This window comes from Echiichthys vipera (assembly GCF_963691815.1).
Source record: "Echiichthys vipera genome assembly, chromosome: 21".
Taxonomy (NCBI): domain Eukaryota; kingdom Metazoa; phylum Chordata; class Actinopteri; order Perciformes; family Trachinidae; genus Echiichthys; species Echiichthys vipera.
The window spans coordinates 20210707-20221156 of record NC_139846.1 but is presented as its reverse complement, the minus strand read 5'-3'; positions in this window follow the sequence as shown (position 1 = coordinate 20221156).

Here is a 10450-nt window from a genome sequence, read left to right as displayed (position 1 = left end):
ACAAACACACACATAAGAAAGTGGTGGCTTAATCCCGAGAGAGAAGTTGGAGTCTGGACATCAGTCTTAACAACAGAAAGCACGCTCCATCAGTCCACAAGGAGACCATTTGAGCAGGAGCAGTCTACCTCACTCTCCGTCAAACTTGTCAGACTGCTCCGGTGGAATTTTTCTTCCCTGAACAATAGGTTTAATGGATGTTCCATTTTTTTTTTTCCTTCGGACTGTATCCCCTCCGAGTGCAGAAATCCTAGCTGTGTGAAAAATCTTCATAAGGGCGAGATTAAATGCTGCAGGACTTGTACATTTTTCAATGCATACATTTTTTATGCATGTTAACAGGGCTGTATAACTTACATCCTCCCTCTTCGTGGTTCTATTGTACTGCGGTGGCTGAGAGCAATAGCAGGCTTCAGGGAGAAAGGATTTTGCAGATTGGGTTACATTATTCTGCCTATGCCACCCCATGTTGTACAGTGGTGCAGTGCTAGCACCCAGCTGAGTATGATTTATGAGGTACACACTCCCTAAATTGCACCTAATGAATTGTATTGCCACTGACTGAATTTAACACCCCCTTCATTTTACTGCCTTTGTTTAACGTGGGTTAACGGCTACAGGAATACCAATCAATGCTGAAATGGTTAATGAGTAAATGGTGTGAAATGCAGAATATGAAAGATTGATTTGCTCTTGCCCTAAGTGGGATTTATAGAGTGTGTTCTCACGCCGAGTTTAAAGATTAACCCTCTGAACTACTGTGTTTGTGGAGGTCTAGGTTCATGTTACTGTATCCATATGTTCTGTCTGAGGCCCCGGAGGACGGCGTATAAACAGATAGCACACATCTGTCTGCACGCCTCGGATCTGCCTCGACCTCCTCCCCGTGACTGAATGAGGGGAATAAATTTAAGTTTAGCACACACCTGCAACAGAAAAAGCGACAAATTCGTCCGTACCGAAGGTCAGTGTTCCATAAATACCCTCTCGCTCTTGTTAACGTGTCACGGCTTTTAAATGGATCGACAAACAGCCCACCTGGGACTCATGGAAGAAAGAGAAAGGGAGTGGGTGGTAGAGGGGTGGGAGGGGAGTAAAAAACGGAACACGGCCCATCCGCGCCCGTCGTTATTTTTACAAGTCTTTACGACTCAATTTAGAGGATGGGAAATAAAACAAGCAGGGTGTCGGAGCTCGGGGGGCTAAGATGAGTTAGTGGGGCTCCCCGAGCTGTCAGAGAGCTCGACGTGGCGGCGTGGGGGTTGGGATCAGAGAGAGGAACGGGAAGGATGGGGAGGGCACAGCCACCCTAATCATGCAAGTTTATTCAGATCAACATCAGCCTTTAACTTTGCATCTCAGCAACTTGAAGTCTGAGCGGTTAGCAGGAGAAACAAGGGACTTCTTCATCATGTGTTCTGCATGTAAATCTAACATGGGGCATACACAGTATCTTCCATTCAATTGTAAATGCTTTTTTTTTATTATAAAGCTGGCGGAGGTGCAATATAAATACTGTGGAAGTATCAAAATACACAATCCGCAGATAAATGCACACAGCCCGTATACAGAAACTGTCTTTAAACGAGCCATCGGGACTTCTGTAACGTTGTGATGTCACAACTATACATTATAAATAGATACAAAATTCTGCTACAGTGTCTGAAGACCCCGAAACTCTGACCACTCATAGCAGACTGGGCTTTTCAGCGATTCAGACATGTTCTAGTAGACCCCCAAAATAAAAGTAAGAACGTGAAAATGAGCACGACATGTCGTCCTTTAACATCCACTGGAATAAGACAGGTGTCTGTGCTTTAGGATAAATGATTGACATATTTTTTCCCTTTTCTTATTGAATTCAGGTGGTTGAATTGTCCCACGTGCTGTTCATATTGCGCGCTGATATTGGCTTTTCTCCAGCACGCTCTGATAGCGCCTTGTTAATGGCACCGTCTACCCCTCAGAAAGGCCTCTTCTTCTTCTTCTTCTTCCATTCGCCGCTCTCCCTTTTTTTCTCTCCACTGTTATTTCAGACCAATTGGGAGCGCACACGTTTGGAAGGGAGGAGAGGCTCGGTAATTAAAATTCTGTTCAGCATGACAACGCTGTTTCATGCCTCATTTTTTGTCACGACGTGGGATGAATACGGGATAAGCACTGAGACTTTGAGAGGTAGACACTGCTGGTGCACAGGTTGAAAACAGATACACACACACACACACACACACACACACACACACACATCCTGCAAAGCTTATCAGCAACTCCAGTGCATATGTTATGTTTGGTAATAGCAGAGGCTTTAATGTTTAATGTGCGCTTTTAAAACAAGGGCTGAAGCTTTGTATTCACTCTGTCCCTCACTGACAACTGAAAACTTGTGTTTGTGTGCGAGAACATGTTTTCAAGGATGTGTGTGTGTGCGCGTAGTACACACATTGCACAGCATGCTTGCATGTGCTGATTCTGTGATGTGTTTACTCATTGAAAGAGGGGTGGAGGTGAGGGGGAGGAGGGCAACACAGAGCCTCCTGGGATGGCGTCCATAGGGCTTGTCAACTACTGTCACTCAGTCACATTACCCACCCCCTCACTCCTGCATCCCATACTCCCTCGCTCCGATCCCCCCCGCAAAACAAAGACGGCGGCAGCCACAGCGGCTGCATCCAGCGGGACCATCACTCCAACAGTATTTAACCTCTGCTACAGCTTCTTTCTGTCTCCCTCGCTTTCCCTCACTCTGCTGTGTCTCTCTCTCTCTCTCTCTCTCTCTCTCTCTCTCTCTCTCCTTCCCTCCCTCCTGCACCTCTCTCCTGCTCTCCTTCATCAAAGCATTTCTGGCTATTTTGTTTCCCAGCTCTACAGAGAGTTATTGCTCATGACAACGATCACGGTCGTTTATTTTCTCTCCACAGCCCGGCCTCTGTATGCACGCCGGGCTAGTATTACCCTATGATATTCAAGCGCTCTCCATTAAATATGCATGAACCCTGGAGATGAAAATTAATTTTGGGAATGTTCTCTCCCTCTTTCTCCCCTCGCTCTCTCTCTCTCTTTGAATGTTCAAATATGCCTTCATGTGCCTTTGTGTCAAGCCGTGAATTCATTATTTCATTTACCGGTGGTGGTGTAACATAACAGAATATGAGGGCGTACGCCGACGTCGCCATATAGATTGTTAAAACAAAGAGAGCGCTGGAAAAAAAACAAGTTTGGCCAAAACATACGTTGCAGAAAGCAAGTTTTCACAGATTTGCCAAGTTTTGAACAAGTTCGCCCTGAGCTCTTATCATTCATGAATATTTAGGGCCATAAAATGGGAAAATATTAAATTGAATTATGCATGTATGAAACGATGGAAATCTGCAGTAGGACACTGCGGTTCTTCTTGTCTTTTTCTGAAACATGATCTTCTTCCCCCATTTCTGCTCATGATATGCGCCCCGATGACCCTCAGACTCCAGGCTTCTGCGTGCATGTGGGTGCTGTTTCACTGCCATCCGTCCTGCTGCACAGTAAATTACAGTATTTCTCGGTAAAGGCTGTGTGGAAGAGTCATCAAACGCATGGCAGACATAAACGGACTGGTTGAGCAGGTTGTGTAGGAGGTGAAGCCAACACAAGCTGAAGGATAAAAGATCTGCTCTAAGAAATAAAACACAGCCCTGAAAAGATGTTCTCCGAGTTGCCACAGCTACACCATCTTGTGCTATTAGTTTTCATTTTGTCATCCATTTTTACATGCAGTCTAATTCCTGAGATCAAAAGTACGAGAGCGAGTTTTGTTCATATTAACTTCGCTCTTTATAGTCCACTTTAATCTCTATCTGAGTCAAAGAAAACATTGTAGTCTAGTTTTTGTATCAATAGATGAGTTGCAAAAACCTTGAAAATCCGGGGGGAGAAAAAGTGTCCAGTCACTGCCAAGAACAAGCATTTCATCAAACTCCAATTGATCCGACGTTGAAGAAACTGGCATTGAAAATTGGCAACAAAATGATTGGTGAATGATGAATGAATGCAGCCTCGCAAAGAGTCAAACACACGGCCTGTGGGCCAATACCAGCCTGCCAAAGGGTCCAATCCAGCCATTTTGAAAAGTGTAAAAAACTGCAGAGAATTAGAGAAATTAAATTTTTTCATTAAAATGCACTACTATTCTTATTAATGTGCTGTCCTGATAAGGGTAGCCGGCCCTATGCTGGATACGCTATTACAAACCCCATGTGCTTACGTTAAGGCTACACACTGCCAAGTGTACAGGCTGCTGTTCATGCAAGAGCAGCTAGTGGAAAATGCTTTTTGTCAAAAAAAAATGGGCCAGTTCCTGTTTCTTCACAGTGATAAATGGGAAGCCGGTGTGCTCGGTGTGTTCACGGCACCTTTCAGTGCACAACGAATATCCGGCACTACGTCAGACTCATCACGGCAAAAAATACAACGACTTGCAAGGACAACTGAGGACAGAGGAGATAAATACATTGTTGGCAGGTTTTGGGAAACAGCAGTCTGTCTTTAGCCATTGCCGAGAGATTGGTGATGCAGCTGTGACAGCTTGCTACCTTATTGCTAATGCAATAGCATCAGCGTCAAAGCCGTGCTCTGAGGGTGAGGGTGAAGACTGCAGGAAGCACGTGCCCCAACAAGCAACAGACCTTTGCCAACATCTGCCTGATGAGAAACTCTGTGGCAGTCCGGATCTTACTGGAGTAGTTTTAGTGATCCAGCTCACTTGGGCTCAAATTGGGCTGTATGTGACCCATGAACCAAAATGACATGAGACCCCTGAAACATCCACCTGTTTACAAATAGAGAAGATGCAGAGATTCAGAGTCACGTTTCTGGCCACAAGGAACATGCAAGTCCAATTTTCACTGTCCTTTGAACAGTTTTTGGGCTCCACCCACTCCTGAGATAAAACTCTGTCTCTTTAAGAGCTTGCTGCTTGGTTCATTCATTCATTGATCTTCAACCGCTTGTCCCTGTCGGGTCCCCGGGGGGGGGGGGGGGGGGGCTGGAGCCGATCCCAGCTGACATCAGGCGTGAGGCGGGGTACACCCTGGACAGGACGCCAGTCTATCGCAGGGCACATAGAGACGAACAGAGACAGACAACCATTCACACCTACGGGTGATTTAGAGTCATCAATGAACCGAACACCTGCACGTCTTTGGACTGTGGGAGGAAACCGGAGTACCCGGAGAAAACCCACTCAGACACGGGGAGAACATGCAAACACCACTCAGAAGGGCCCCAGCCGGGATTCCAACCAAGAACCCTCTCGCTGTTAGGCCACAGTGCTAACCACCACACCTTGGTATTTAGTGTAATTCAATTCACTTTATCAATAGTGCCAAATCATAACAAAAGTGATCTCAAGACACTTTACACACAGAGTAGGTCCAAGCATCAATCTATGACCTATTTATGATTTACCCAACGATTCCTCCAGAGCAAACAGCGACAGTAACAGCAGGCAACATACCACGTAATGTCAGTTTTAATATTTTTTATCTGGAGACTGCTTGAGTTGAAAACACTCATATGAGACCGGTGACGGGGAACCACAGTCCTGGGCTGTGAGATGAAAGAAATGAGCTGAAAGTGGCTCAGTATAGCTGAGGGGAATAATTCTCTCCGGCTTCATCCCTGTGTTTCCTTTCACACGCAAGAAGTCAAAGGATCAATGGTTAATATGAAAACATCGACCATAGTAGCTTTAACTTCTTTTTTTTTACTTCAACTACTCTTTTTGTCCACCGAGTCATACGGAGATGTAGTCATGGTCTCTTAGAGAGAAAAAAAAAAAACGCTGTTCACTATATTTCTACAAAATTGTTGCTTATGAAATGAACACTATGCACTATTGTATTTTAGCGATTCAATGTGACACCAGAAGGTTTCTGTCGCCTGGAAGAGCTGACCGTTCAGCTGAGGGGGAAGCTTTTGGCTGCTCCACACAAGCCCCCTATGGCCTGCACTCACTCACGCTGACTTCATCTACATAACTGCATCTTTCATGAGGTTTGGTCAATGCCCAATCCATACTGCATAGTCCTTTGTGTGTGTGTGTGTGTGTGTGTACCCCTGCATGTGATTTTCTGTTCTGCACTCTGCGTGTTTTGTCTCACTGTGTCTTGCATTAATGTTTTTGTGTCCATCCATGTGAGGGCATGTTTTATATATGTGTTGTAATTGCCTTCTTACCTGTTTGGGGACACAATCTTTCCAATCTGTCATAGACTAATCATTTAGGTCAGGGACTGAGTGATCCCTCTATCTCTTTGCCACAAATTAGCACTCTTACCTGAATCTCTTCATCACCCCCATGGTCCCTACGAGTGGCACCTTGTTTAAGCCCGGTCAATATTAGCAAAGAGGGATGTGGGTAACTGTGGTTGGTAGACGGCCTCTGCAGTTCTTATCAGGTAAAGTGGTTTTTGATTAGTGTTAATGGCTGGGACTAAAATGGCCTTCAGTTCTTCCACTGGCTACACCTGTTATTTGTGTGTGTGTATGTTTGTGTGCTGCTCTGCTCAAGGGCATGCAAGTAATTCATCAAGTAGAAAAAGCTGTATCTGCTCAGCGGTGATGAACAGGTTTTATGTCTAAACCTGCTCCATAAACTATAACCTTTACACCGTCTGGTTGCCTTTAGCTATTTTGAGAATGCTGCCGTGTCTCCCTGCAGCCACAGCAGAGGAGTTTCAGCATCACTACATGTACAGACAGTAAGAATGAGGCTTTTCTTGTTGCGCATACTCTAGCCACCATCCACACTCATGGCCCAGAAAGACAGGCTGCAGCAGCACGCTCTCTCAGAAATGCTCGGCATCTGGTGCAACAGACAGCCTTGCATGTTAATGCCGAGTTAATATTATTATTATGAACTGCGAGTGACTTCGCATGTTAGTGAGCGCTCTGTCAAATTAATGTCAGTTCCATTAATGCCACCGTCTATTTCGTGTCATAACTGGTACGCTAGCTTCAGACTCCCGCTTGCTCGGGCACACTGGGGCTGAATATGGAAACACACAAAAGAGCTTGCGCACGAGCACGCGCATGCACACGCACACACACACACACACACACACACACACATGAACATATGTACAACATACCTCATGAATGCAAGCCCCTGCATCTCGACATTATAGCCTACACTAGGAATAGGCATTTTAAAATATTTCCATATTCTGGTACTCACATTAAATTGTTATAGAGTATTAACAAGAAGTACAATGATAATTATTATATTAAATTAATAAAAAGTACTCTGCAATATGTGGGATTATGAGAGTTGTCTTCATTGTTAATCAGCCATTACCAATGAAAATCTATATTACGAGTTAATGCATTGAGGTCACAATATGCAATTTAATTTTAATGAAATAGCCACTTATTTTATCTATCATAGTTATGTGGTGAATTATGTCATGCCCTGTTAGCCGTAGTTAAAATCATACTAAACTTAACTTTATGAGGTTGGTGAAAGCTGATGTAACGTTACTGTAAGCATTAGCTCAGTGGATGGAATTAGCCACTTGTAAAAGTAGTTTTAGTCACATTACATTTATCAACATTTATTCACATTATGTAATTTCATTCTAATGCAATAGCTGCACGTAATGTCAGCTAGCATGTTAGCTTGCTAACTTACCATTAGATGAGTGGACTACCCGTACAGCTACTGTAGATAACGGCATGTGGCGAATTCAGTCGTGAGGGTTCCCAGCGCGGTTACCCGTGGTCAAAACAAGCACACTAAACATAACTTTAGGAATGTGTCGAGAGTTGTTGTGACGTTACCGTTAGCATTAGCTCAGTGGCTGGAATTAGCCACTTGTTAAAGTAGCACAACAGTTTCATTCACATTCATTAACATTTACTCACGTTATGTCATTTCATTCAAATGAAATAGCCACAAGTATTGACATAACATTAACTGTACCAGAGTTGACTACCCATACAATCGAGATTCGTCCCACCCAGGCCACCAACACTTTGAGTTATTGCAGACGTTTCAGGAATGTATGCTGAATGCTGGAACTAATAGACTTAAGAACAGTTTTCATCCAAAAGCTATAACAGTGCTTAATACCGCAAATACCTTTAGGTTACCCTTATGATGGTGCATGATGATCAGGGTCTCTGCAATCTACTGTTTTTTGTTTTGTCTCCTTAAGCTGCTACGGTGTGCGTGTGCGTTTGCGTGTGTGTGTGTGTGCGTGTTGGTGTGTAAGCTTGTTGTTTTAAATTTGTCTTTTGAAAGGTCTAGCCTATTCTTTTTGATGCTTTTAATGTTAAATTATTTTATGCATTTTAAAGGATTGTACTGTAAATTTCGTTGTACTGGTACTATGACGATAAGACAATTCATTCATTCAATACAGCTACGGTAGCTAGCCTATGTGGGGAATTCAATCATCATGAGGTGGCCGTCGTGCTGTTACCCGTAGTCAAAACAATCAAACTAAAAATGACTTGATGAGCATGTTCGATGTTGTTGAAAAGTTTCAACATAGTCGTAGGCATCTAGGGATGGGCATTACAAATTAGCTGAGGCCATACTGCAGTGGGTGGCATTGGTTTATGCCACATTCTTGTCTCTTTGCAAATAGACATTGAAATAAGTTAGCTTGGTGGCTGGCATGAGCCACTTGTCATCGTAGCACACTGTAGTAAGACACTGACAGTTAGAAAGCAAAAAAGAATCGAGTACTCAAAACGGTGAACAAATACTGGCGTCCAAATGGGGTACTCGAGTACTCATGGCCAGCCCTAGTAGATACACACATCCCTAGTAGATACACACATCTTTTCTCTGCAGAAGTGTGAAGATGAGCGGAGGAAAATGAATGTCCTGACTCATTTATCACATTGCCCAAAAAGTACAGATGAATCCAGTGATGAAAATCTGTCCTGAGAAATGTCATGAAGATATTAACTCCAATACATCAAAGTGGAGCCGCAGTCTCTGAGATGACTGCCAGCCCATGGTTCCAGCCTTTGGTTAAATAGGGGAGAGCGAACCAGCGGCGATGTAATTTCAGCCAACTGCGGCCATTTGTCACACAGAAACGAGTAAATAAAGACACAAGTCGCTTCCGTCCAAAGAATAACATCCGAAATGATGCAGAGCGAATTTCATTAGCGCGCAAAGGCCATTCTTTAGATGTCTGATCTCAATGAAGTGTGAGAGTGAAGGGGGAGAGAAGAAGAGGGAAATTGCCTTTTCATGTAGATTTCACTAATCGCTTCCCTAACAAAATACGGCAGACTTGTACTAATAAGTAAGTTAAGGCTCAGTGGACAGATAGAGTGAAACAGCACAGGGGCTAATGGAATTGAGAGCTTTCCATGCCTCCATGGGTGTCTTAATTGTCAAAGGGAGATTCTCATATGAGCATTTTCGCCACTCGCCTGCAAGATTGTTGGGAGTCTAAATTGGAGTGCGACTCGCTGGGCTTGTTTTAAGCCAGAGCTTCTCTCGTGTGTGCGAGGTGGATCAAATCCCTTATCCAATGTCTGGTTGTGTGATTCACTCTTGTTTATTTGGGATCCGGCTCCAGCAAAGTATATGTTTCCAAGGCAGCCAACGGGGACCGCAGTATCTGAAATCCATAACTTGTACTGTTCTCGTGCTTTTTCATCTCGCACTCTCTCTCCTGAAATTTATTATATGCTCGTTTATTTTTGCATGGATTTATTTACTCATAAATATTCATTCTGAACGTCACATGTGTGATTTATGTGAAAAAGAAATAAATATCGCCTTTTCAATCTCAGCCTGCTAAGATTTATTGACTCCCGTTGCTATTGTTATCACGATACCTTTTATAGTAATCTTATTTTGGCATCGCTGCTTTTCACTAGTTGTTGCAGTGCTAGAAATTCCACCCACCGTGGTTCATTAGAAGGGAAATTGGACTGTATAGGACTCCAACGTGAGAAAGTGAACGCGCTTTTTAATCTAAAAAGGTCAATTTGTGCCAGCTATTTTGGAGATTCACTGCGAGCTTATAATTGGGGCCCTGTCTGAAGACAATGTAGAATTAAATGAAGACAAAGTTAGTGAGCGTGTGCTTGGCCTTTGATGGGAATCAGGGAGTGAGGACCCTTCATTTGCAACCTTTAATCAGTCCAATGAGATCAGATTCACATGTGATTCTCGACGAAAAATAAGTGGGGGGAGAAATGGAATGGTAATTAGTATTGATTACCTATGAGCGTATGACCCCGCAGGTCTCCTCTTGCATTCTTAAATCAACCCAAATTATTGGATTTACTAATTTCATGCTCAGAGAGAAGTAGCCAGCAACATGAAAATGCCTCCACAATGAACCATGTGCCCGCTGGGGTCTGAGGAAATTATGGCATCTTTTTGTGTAGAGGCGTGGGTGTGAGGCTGAATTAACTACACCGCTTTAAGTTGAGGATGGTAATT